The sequence below is a fragment of the Passer montanus genome, unplaced genomic scaffold (genome assembly GCF_014805655.1).
Source record: "Passer montanus isolate IOZ18808 unplaced genomic scaffold, ASM1480565v1 scaffold82, whole genome shotgun sequence".
Taxonomy (NCBI): Eukaryota; Metazoa; Chordata; class Aves; order Passeriformes; family Passeridae; genus Passer; species Passer montanus.
In genome coordinates, this window is record NW_024373479.1 from 2084598 (window position 1) to 2093032 (window position 8435).

The 8435-nt window shown below is 46.7% G+C and overlaps 1 protein-coding gene across 4 annotated transcripts in view; it reads right to left on the reverse strand.

The window, feature by feature from the left end:
- Positions 1-8435, reverse strand: part of SYT16 (synaptotagmin 16) — a 103618-nt gene extending 95183 nt beyond the window's left edge. The window contains exons 1-3 of one of the 4 annotated variants that reach the window (XM_039733048.1): positions 4406-4667; positions 3070-3186; positions 2080-2218 (exon numbers count right to left, since the gene is read on the reverse strand). The gene's annotated coding sequence lies outside the window, so the exon portion shown is untranslated. Of the gene's footprint in view, positions 1-2079; positions 2219-3069; positions 3187-4405; positions 4668-8332 lie in introns of those variants that run through there. The other 3 variants (XM_039733054.1, XM_039733049.1, XM_039733051.1) reach the window with 3 other exon arrangements.

Here is an 8435-nt window from a genome sequence, read left to right on the forward strand (position 1 = left end):
ACAGGCTGCAGGGCTTCCCATGGAGACACCTGGCAGGTTACTGGATCTGTGGGACTGTTCTGACCAAAGCTCCTCGTGGACCTCTCTGCAGTGTCTGGGAAGGAAACCTTCCCTGAGTAAGCCAAGCACAACTCCCAGTTTTCCATTGCCCTGGAGGGAGATAGGGGAAGTGAAGAGGGTGAGGAACTGAACCAAAAAAGCAAGGAAGCAATGGGAAGGCAAACAGGGAGAAGAGCAGCTCTGGGGATCTGTCCTTGTGCCTTCAGCAGGCAAATAAATGACTGTAGAGTCATTGCTGTGGAAGCACTGAAAACAAATGATCCCACTAGAATCACTCTTTTCCCTCTTGAGATTGCCTGTTGGGAATCCTTAAATCCATTCCTTTTTCTCTAAAAGGGGGACTCTGTTCCCAGAGTTCCTAGCACATTAAAGTTATTTGCTGTTTTTCTTGTCTCTGTAACACTTGGACCTAAGTCAGCACAAAAGAGAAGGTCAGCTTTGTTTTACACTTCTGTTTCCAGCTCATGTTTTTGCAGGAGAAATATTTGGAAACCAGAGGTGAGCAGAGTAAAGGTCAGTCATGGTGTGTATGCTTTTTGAGACTTAAAACTAGTGATTTTTCAGCATTAGCTTACAGGGACGGGAGCAAGTGGCAACACTGTCACCTTGACATCTTCACAGAGCCTGAAGGAGGTAATTCGTGATAGACAAGGAGTAATGGCTTCAAACTGAAAGAGAGTAGGTTTAGATTAGATATTTAGAAGAAATTCTTGGCTCTGAGGGTGCTGAGGCCCTGGCCCAGGTTGTTCAGAGAAGCTGTGGCTGCCCCACGCATAGAAATGTTCCAGGCCAGGTTGGATGGGGCTTGGAACAGCCTGGTCTAGTGGAAAGGGATGGCAGGGCACTTGGAACAAGATGATCCTTAAGGTCCCTTCCAACACAAACCATTCTGTGACTCAGACATACCTAAACCAATTTTCAGAGTGGCAAGGAACAGCACATCCCCTGCCTCTCTGCCCCTCTCGACCTTCAATGCTCCAGTGATAAAGGGAAAATCATGAGCAGCACCAAAGCAGGACACACTGGGTTGTACCAGCATGGACAGCACAGTTTGAGGGCTCCTCCTGCAGGTGCAACTTTCCATTTGATACTAAATCAAAGCTCTCTGGCTGTTTTGTCATTTTGGACAGATCAGGTCATGTGGCCTGGGTTGCTGGGTAATGAGAAAGCTGAGGGTGCCAGTATTTGGGCTAAACTGAGAATATCATGCAGTCAAGACTCGGTAACTGGGTGGTGGGATCACCATTTTCCACCCATGAGGTGTCCCTTACGTATGTACAAATATGTAATTCATGCACAGTTAGGTGCACATCCCATGGTTCAGTCCATGCCAGCACTGGCAGGTGGCTCCTGGAGCCAGGCAGGACAAGCACTGGCACACAGCAGGAGCAGCACAGACAGAAACACCAGCAGATTGCCAGACCCCTCCCTGTGAACTGCCTCAAAAAACACAGCAGAACTTCCCAATAGCAAATGATGGCAACAGAAACACACCCTCATTTGTTTACAGGCTGTCATCCAACTTCAGCATGGAATGTGTTCTGCTTCCACTGAAAATTCTGTGGTACAACAATCATACAAAATCCGAGTTAAGCTGGGGAAACAACTATTAATGTTATACTGAAATACAGGGAGCAAACCAGGTTGTTCAAACTGCAGAACAGAACCCAAAGCACTGCTGCAAAACGCTATGAGCATTTGTACAGCTCATCTCTTACAGCTTCAGTAACATCTCAACAAGCATTTACTCTGAAGTACAGCCACAGAACCTCCTGGATTCATTTTTCAGCAGGGCTCCCAGCACAGTTGTATCCCCCACATGATGACCAATAAATCTAATTGCAGTGTTGATGCAATTACAGAAATTCTTAAGTCGTTTTTACACCCAGAAAATTAAATCATTTGTAACTCTATGCACGTTTCATGGAGCATGCACAACTTTTTAAGACTTTAAAGGCAAGTATCACAACTTCACCAACTAAAATCTACACCTCCATCAAACAATAATTGGTATTTTACCTAAATGTGTAGATCTGAAGTAAATCATGAGGCAAAAATATCAGCTGCTACAACCTTCTAGTCCTTGTGGCAATGAAAAAAACCCTCCTTTTTTCCTTCTATCTGCTCCTCTGGAGAGAAACTCTGAAGATTTCAAGTGCTGCAAAACAAGAAAGAGGACAAAACCCACGCACACATGAAGCATTTTCTGTGATTTCTATGGTGATTGTGTTGTTCTTCAGGGCTGACTCAAAGTTTTTAAGCACAAAGCATAACCAAGGCATGTTATGCAAAATGGGTTTCAGACAACAAACCTTCTTAAGTATTTTCAACAAAAGTTATTGATGGAAAATGTTGGTTCCAAAGAGCCCCTAGGAAACAAGAGAGAAGAAATACCCACTCTGGAACAGTGCTTCATGCCCCCCTGCCATTGTCTGATAAATACATAACAAATTCTTTTCTGCAGACAACAACCTCAAGATCCCAATAACTGCCTTTAAACAGTGGCCCAAATGTTTATCTTGAGATGAAATTCACATTACCAGCAGGAAATAGCATTGTGTAGATCCCTTCTCTTTGCAGAATCCCACTCCCCACACTTGTAGAAATAATGCTTAGGAAAGGAGAAAGTGCCACACCAAAGAGCAATAAATTATTTTAGAGAGCTCTCTTCTTTCAATTGCAGTGAGACACCAAAAGGACCTGAGTAGACCTTTGTTAAAATTACTGGGTTTTTGTTCAACTAGCAAACATTTTTGTTCCAACTCTGCAATCCCTTGGTTGTCAGAATAACGTGATGGGAAACATTTGGGGGAATTTTTTTCAAATTTATGTACATTGTCTGCATATGCTCCCTAAACACTTCTGAGATGTAAACCACATTTTCATTGTCCACATTTTTATAAGAAGTGCTTAAGTGTTTGAAAACTCTGGTTTTGACCCAAAATAAGTAGTTCTGGCACCTGAAAACCTGTATTTTTTTCTTGAATAACAACAATCTTAAAAACACACCTGCCAGCTGTAGGAGCATGCACAGATGTTTTCAAACATCTATCAAAGTCAATGAAGGCTAATTAGGACTGACTCCCTGCTCCTTGAAGGCATTCAGTGTCTTGTGCATTTGAGTCACTAAATAAATAAATAAATTAAAAATTCAGCAACAATAATAGTAATAACAGTAATAATAATAATTATTAATAATAATTCATTACAGAGCACTATAGAAATAGCACAGACAAACAGGGAGCAGAAGCAAAACCCACACAGACTCAAAGTCAGCATCAGAGCAAGGTTTGGTCCACTGAAGGTGTCCCTGCCCATGGCAGAGGAGCTGCAATTAAGTGATTTTTAAGGTCCCTTCCAAACAAAACCACCCCAGGACTCTGTGGCAGAATCCCACAAGTCCCAGCTGTGCCTCCTGCAAGGGACAGAGAGAGACACGAGAGGTACTTGTGGATCAGAGGGGTCAGAATGGTATGAGGTGCCCTAAGAAAGAAAATAAACCAGCAAAACCATCATCTTTATAATAAATAAAAACACCCATGCCATCCCTGCCCAGTGCCACTCAGGGGCCCTGCACTGCTCATTTCACCAGGGAGCACCACAGAGGTGATTCCAAGCCAGAAATGGGGACAGGGTTAATGAGGAGATGTCACCCAGCTGCTCCACACTGACATGCAGTGCAGCTGTGATCCCAGCCTGCCAGCCAGTGCAGTCAGGGATTTGGTTTGAGTTCATATCTCCTCTTGGCTCTGCTCTTCTCAGGACTTCACAAATGGCATCCTGTCCCCCTCATACCCACTGAGGAGGCTGCCACAAGGTCAATTTTCATTGTTTTAACCAAGTCCTGCAGCTGCTGATGGATAATTTTGTCAATTTTAACTGACTGTTTACCCCCCTGTTTAATTCTCCAACACAAAGCCAATCTATCTGAAACATAAGAAGGAAGGTATCCAAGAAGTTCATTCCAGACAGCACAGATAACTTAGCACCCCTGATTGATTAAAACATGCCTAATTGGATTTGATTACAGCCACTGTCACAGGCTGGGTGCAAGCGTATCTGGTTGATAACCATATTCTCCTCTGATGGGGAATTCATCTCCCAAAACTGCACAAAGAACAGTCTGTGCAAAGTCAGAGTGCCTAAATAACAACCAACCACACCAGTCTGTAGAGGCAGTGGCTTGCCAGCTCTGAGACAGCTCAGACTCAAGCCCTTGCTGAATAATTGATCAAACTTTCTGTGTGCAGAGCCAGAGCCATCAGCAGCAGATCACACAAAGGGGACACAAGCACAAAGCCTCCTCAGTGACTGCTCAGCCCCATCAGTCATGACATCAACCTACCTGAGGCTTCTTTTCAAAGCAAAGCCGCCTGATGTTTTTAGAAATGTCCCCTGGTGATTGTGGCTGCTCCTCTTTACTTAGGAGATGTCTCTCAGCTGAGCAGCACCATGGAAGGATGTACCCAGATGGGACTCACGTGTTCCCCACATGCACAGGAAGAAAAAGAACACCCCAAGAAGGCAAATGAACATCCCAGGCTCCTGCAGATGGCTCCCTGAGGAGGGGCTGGCATCATTACTTGGGGCACAGTGCTGCACTTCCCAAAACCTGACACAGCTGGGAGCGCTCTGGCTTCCACAGTGCTTCCAGCACATCCTCAGCCACACCACAGCCACACCACCTCCTCCATAATCACCCCTCTGCACTGAGCAGGACCCATTTCATGGTGACCTAAGCATATTAAACCAGTGCTGCAGCCCTCAGTAACAAGGCTACAGGGATGCATTCAGCTTCAGGTGCCATGCAACCTCGAAAATATTTGGTTTAGTAACTCACTTTTGTCTTCAAACCTCTAAAAATGTTGTTATAAGCCTGGCTGTAGGATTCACAAGCCCAGCAGCCCTTTGGCTTTTGAATGCTCTCTGCAGCTTTGTAACAGCAGCCCAGTTCTTCAGTGAAGCCCTCTCCATCCTCTCCTCCAAGACAAGTAAAGTGTGAAAAACAAACTCTCCTCAGAGGCAGCATCCCTGGAGAATATCCACCTCCACCCCTTGAATCAAAACAGGAAGGAAACAGATTTTAAATATTCTCCAATTTACTTTGAAATCTATGTACCTAATTTTTTTCTCACAGGGACAGGTGGATATGCACAAATGCAGGCTCTTTGTGGAAGTGCCTGTGTTTCACATGTTAAGAAAGGAACACACAAGTGAAATCAGTATTTTCTACAAAGCAGACATTTCTTAAGATTTGCTTTCAGCACAGCCAGATGTGATGCAGGTCTATTATTAGCAAGAATTTAGGCAATGTTACATCAAAATGAAACAAGAATTAAAACCAAAACCAAGATACAGTGACATGAACTTTGAAATTGAAGTCAATATACTTCCAGTATTTAAAAACTTCTCTGAAGAGTCACATGTATGTTTCCTCTTTTAAATATATTTTCTTGGGAGACCTTTGATTTTAAAATATACAGAATGGTCTTGCTATTATGAGGATGCCATCAAATAATGAAAGCATTTAGGCAGGAAAAGACCTCTAAGATCACCAAGCCCAACCAGCCCTGCCAAGCTCGCCATTAAACCATGTCCCCAAGTGCCACATCTACGCTTCCTTTAAATCCCCCCAGGGATGGTAACTCCACCACTGCCCTGGGCAGCCTATTCTGATGCTTGACAACCTTTTCCACTATTTTTTTCCCCCAAATATCCAATCTAAACCTCTTCTAGCACAGCTTGAGGCCATTTCCTATTGTCCTATTGCTTGTTCCTCACAGAGCCTGACCCCCACCTGGCTGTCCCCTCCTGTCAGGGAGTTGTAGAGAGTGAGAAGGTCCCCCCTGAGCCTTCTTTTCTCCAGGCTGAGCCCCCCCAGTTCTCTCAGCTGCTCCTCATTAGATTTATTCTCCAGACCCTTTCCCAGCTCTGTTCCTTTCTCTGCACATGCCCCAACCCCTCAATGTCTTTCTTGACATGAGGGGCCCAAAACTGAGCCCAGGATTCGAGGTGCAGCCCCACCAGTGAGAGTGCAGAGGGACAATCCCTGCTGTGGCCTGGCTGGCCACGCTGTTCCTGCACAGCCCAGGGTGCCATTGTCCTTCTTGCCCCCCTGGGCACACCAGGCTCGTGCTCAGTGCTGCCAGCACCTCCAGGTCCTTTTTCTCCAGGCAGCTTTCCAGCCACTCTGCCTGTGGTGGTGCAGGGGTTCTCGTGATGTAGAACCTGGCACTTCACCTTGCAGTCTCACAAAATTGGGCTTGGTGCATCCATCCAGCCTTCTGCATCCCTCTGCAGAGCCTTCCTCCCCTCAGGCAGATCGACACTCCAACCCAGCTTGATGCTGCCACCAACACACTCAGTGCCTTCATCCAGATCATCAATAAACAGCACTGGCTCCCACACCTTTAATTAAAACCATTAGAAACGTTGTCAAATGATCCACAGTTCTGTTTGGCACTGACCTGAACTGTGTCCAAGCCAAACTCATTTCCACTTGAGCTGAAGCCATAGTTAGTGGAAACCAAACTTCCCTCATTTCCAGTCCTTCAGCCAGCAGGAACAATGAATTATTCAGCAATTAAACCAGAGCAGACAGCTGTGAAATGGATCTCTGATCACCTCAAGTCATCACTGCCACCTCTTCTGGCAGCCCAGAATCACAGAGGAAGAGAGACTTTCTGGCTCTTTCTGCCTTTTTCAGAGGAACAACTCTGACACAAGGACAGAAGTGGACACTACCTGAGCTCTCAGGATGCCCTTGCTCTCCTTCCAAACCTCCCCAGACAAGACAATCCCTGGTCCTGCTGATGGTGCCACTGCTCCACACAAGTACAGGAAAAGCTGGCATCTGCTGAGGCTGGATATTGAAAACAATCCAGATTTTCCCACTTCAATAAAAATCATAGTATATATCTAAGTGGAATTTAATACAAGTACACCAAGTCCAAGGAATGTCAATTTATTCATTTTAACTTCAGGCTTCCCTCCAGTCTTTTTCATTTCAGGTTATTATTTCTCAATCAAAACATTTAGGAATTTTCAAAGAGATGAGGAGTCAACTGTCAGATGTAGATCCCTGCTGTAAAATCTCATGGAAGGAGAGATTCTGCAAGGTAAAAGTGTACTAATACTACTGTAAACAAACCAGGTTTGTTCCTAATTCTGCTAAGGCCACGCTGAAGCACCAAATGACTCCATCTCCATGTCGTGGAAAATCCACAACTCCACCTACCAGCCTGGGCCTTGCCTGAGATGACCCTTCCTTAGGGACACAGCCTTGAAAGAAAATGAGGAAAAACAAACACAAAGGAACATCACCAAATGGCAAAAGGGGGAGAGAAATTAGCCTCCCAATTAAGTCCAATTTTTTAAATTAAAAGCTCAAGCCTAGGATTTTTTCCTGAGAGCTTATACACTGCTGTATGTAATCCTGGCATCTCTTAAAGGCTCACGTGATTATTTTCCCCAAAGCTGGCAAAAGATGTAGCAAAATCAACCCAGCAATCCTCAGGAAGCATTGAAGTTGTCATTTTTGTAGTAAATCATGAGGAGACTGCCAGGACTGTGTCTGACAGCAGCAGTTCAGGTTCAGCAACTTGCCGGTGCTGTGATCTGAAATATTAAGGGAAATACCTGGCAGCAGCACCACTGTCACAACCATGAGCTGAGCCAGGGTGGGTCAACAACACCATCAATCCAAACAACACCCTCATCACTCAAAAATCCTCCCTGAAATAATTTATTTTGTGCTGTGGTGAGAAAACCCAACAACTCCCAGGCTCCCAGACACAGACAAGTCCCCCATGATTACAGGAACACCTGTTCTTCATCAATACCTCAAAAGCCAGCTTTCCTAGTCCTTTATTCTCCCTAACATTCGTGTCTGTGCACAGGAACCTGTCGGTGGGAAGCACACGGGCAGCACACCCCAGCGCCCCGTGAGACCCGCGGGCAGGGGGACAGCGACCCCCGAGCCCCCTTCTGCCACCCCGCCGGGCCCCGGGGGCAGGGCCACTGCAGCTGGGCCCGCTTTCCCCCTCCGAGCCCACCCCCGGGGCCGTCAGCATCCCTCAGTACCCCGCTGCCATCAGCATCCCGCATCCCTCAGTACCCCGCTGCCATCAGCATCCCGCATCCCTCAGTACCCCGCTGCCATCAGCATCCCGCATCCCGCGGCATCGCGCTCCCTCTCCCGTCAGCATCCCGCTCCCCCTCCCGCAGCATCCCGCATCCCGGGCCAGCGGGGGCACCGCCCGCACCCACTCACCGTCCGTGGCCATGGCCGCGGCCCGGGCAGCCGCGCTGGCTGCGCGGAGAGGAGCGGAGCGGAGCGGAGCCCCGCGGGGACGCGGCCGCGGCGCGGAGGGTGC